The following is a 3,100-nucleotide window of genomic DNA, read 5'->3' on the forward strand; positions in this document are numbered from 1 at the left end:
GTACCTTCCCATGTGAAACTTCATCCTTTCTTACAGTCATTGGTAGTTTTGACTACCTTTGAAGAACTTCCAATTATATAACCCCACCTCAAAAGCAGGGATGGGTCAGAAGTCCCCCTTTGTGGTCTGTCTTGGAACCTTTGCAGGACTACCCCAGCCCTCCCACAACGTGCTCTGTATGAAAGCGGTGTGCACCGGGTATCCGCAATTCAAGGGCCTCCCCCTGGCTGTAGCTTGCTCCTCACACCATTCTTTCTTCATTCCATCCCATCTACAGTTCCTTGCTTTCCTCACAGCCCAGTATCTTCTGCCTTGGTATCCTCAGACTGTGTTTGCATCTTTCTTCTTTGACACAGCACTTTCTCAGAAAATCATGCCTCAGGGGAAACGCTTGACCTGGCCCAGAAACCTCTGCACTTCCTGCAAGTAGGCCCTGCCCAATATGTCCTAGAAATGGAGCTGGACAGTCTGGTGTTTGTCCACACCCTTGGTTCTGGCCTGTGAATTCCACATTTCCAACAGGCCTGCCACCACATCTTCTACTATGGAGATGAATGAAACCCTCACAGTTAGGACTGGAATATCTCTGATCCTTAGCAAAAAAATATAATAAACTATAACTCAGATGCATCAATAAAACACATCTTTGTGTGAATACGCAGCTTTTGGGTTATATTTCCCTTTTTTTGCAGAAAATTAGAACCAGTTGCTCTGTTTACAGAAAAGGCGTTGCTTTGCCAAGCAAATTGGCAGAGAGGATGTTCTTGCAATAAAAGGACAACATCCTAATATCTTTCCCAGCTCTAACCTATAAAATGCAATCTCTGTTGCATTTCCAAGTATCAGGGAATTATTTCTTCCTCCCATCACCACCAATGCTGCTATAGACAGAAAGAGAAGAGCCAACATCTTTATTAATCTTTGAATAAATTGTTACTGTGCACATGTCAAGTGCTGGAAATTGAGCGAGGCACTATGAGAGTTACAGTTGCATGGAAGGTGTGATCCCTGGTCTACAGGCACTCACAACCTATCTGGGGAGCTAAGACATGTACAGTTAGCCACGCTACTATGCAGTGTACTCCTAATGTCATTTGTGTGAGTGGTGGGGATCTCAAGAGCCATAGGATTTCAGAGAAGGGGGAGAACATTTCTGGCTTTTCAGAAGAAGGTCAGGTTGAGCTAGGCTTTTGTTTATTCAGTGTATATTTATTGGGTATCTTTGAGGACTGGGTACTGTGCTAATTGTTAGGGAACACAGGAGTGGGCAAAACAGAGATGGCCCATGGTTCTATGAGAACCTAAAAGGGAAACAGACATTAATCAAATGATCACACAATTATATAATGATAACTCATTGTGAGTTGAATGAAGGAAATAGAGGGAGCTAGGAGGGCACAAAAGAGGGTCTGTGGAAGGGATGTGGCAGCTGAGGTCTATATATGAGTAGATGTTAACTACGGGGAAAAAAGTAAAAAGAAAGGAGAAGGGAGTGGGCATGACAGTCAAAGGGAACAGCATATGCAAAGCTCTTGAGGTAGGAGTAAGCATGGCAACTTAAAAAAGTTTAAATGCCCCACATAGATGGAGCAAAAATGATAGGGAAGAAGGAAGAACAAAACAAGACCCCAGAGCCAGACCACACAGGGCCTGGCTAGGTAAGGACTTTGGTCTTTATCCCCAAAACAGTGAGAATCTACAGAGAGAATTTAGAAAGGGAAGACAGCCATATTTGTCTATTAATGTGGGTCATATTGTGGGTAATGATGCTTATAGGGCTCCAGAGCAGGTGCAGGAGAGCAAATATAGGCAATTACACCAATTCAGGCAATACACAATGATGACATTGGAGGAGAGAAGCAGGTGGATTTGGGAGACACTGGGGAGTGAAAAACTACTGGTATCCATTCTTAGCCATAGATGGTGACACTGTGGAAGCCTTTCTCCACAATCCAATGTTTCCTTCCTATGAAAAGAATCTGGCTAAGCTCTTCTTCCTCTCGGGAGTGAGCCGCCACAGAGAGCAAGAGGTCTCTTCAGCTTCTGGTAGCGACCGGGCAGAAACACTGCTCAGGACTGGGTGGTTCAGTGGGTCTGCTTTCCACTGTGGTTTGGATGTCAAGCCCATGTGGCCCTCACGCTGAATTAGGTCCTTAACCCTTCTTTATCAGAAATACCACCATGAAGTTTTCAGTGTCTTGGCCTCCACATTTACTCTTTATTTTATTCCTCAAATTTGTATAACCTGGGCAAAGAAGAGAGATGCTATTTATGAGGGAATCCTTTAAGACTCCTATCAGACTGGATGTGGGGATTCCTTGATGGATGAGTAAGATTTTGATAGAAATGGAAGGAAAGGCATGACAGGTGTGAGGACAGCAAAAAGAAAGGAGCAGCCCTAGCTGGTTTGGCACAGTGGATAGAGTGTTGGCTGTGGACTGAAGAGTCCCAAGTTCAAGTCCGGTCAAGGGCACATGCCCGGTTTTCAGGCTCAATTCCCAGTAGCAGGCAGCCAATCAATGATTCTCATCATTGATGTTTCTATCTTTTCCCCTCCCCCTTCCTCTCTGAAATCAATAAAAATGTATTAATAAAAAAGGAAAGGGAGGGAGGGAGGGAGGTAAGGAGGGAAGCAAAACGGAAGGAAACTATTCAAAGCCTGAGTGTGGAAAACTGAATGAACTAGTCTGGCTAGAGATAAAGGTCGGTGTGATGAAGTTGCTAACATCAGGCTCAAAAGATGAGTTGCATTAAGATTATGGAAGGTCCAAGGGGCATATTAAAGATTTTAGATTTTAACCTACAAGCAAAGGAAAGTGTAAGGTTTTCAAGTAGGTGGCATGAGCTAAACAACTTGTGGTATGTAGGGTAAATTGGAACATGGAAATCAGTTAGGAGGTTGTTATAAGGCCCTGAACTAGCGTGGGAATGATAAAAAAAATAGAGATGTGAAGGAAAAATTAACAGGTCTTCCCTGGAAGAGCAGATGTGATGGGTGATAGATAAGAATTCAAGACGGCTCCAGGGTTTGCAGTCTAAACTGTCTAACAACTTTTGAGTTATTATATAGTTATTCAACAAAATATCATATTTCTTTAAA

This window comes from Myotis lucifugus, unplaced genomic scaffold, assembly GCF_000147115.1.
Source record: "Myotis lucifugus unplaced genomic scaffold, Myoluc2.0 scaffold_26, whole genome shotgun sequence".
In the NCBI taxonomy this organism is placed as follows: Eukaryota; Metazoa; Chordata; class Mammalia; order Chiroptera; family Vespertilionidae; genus Myotis; species Myotis lucifugus.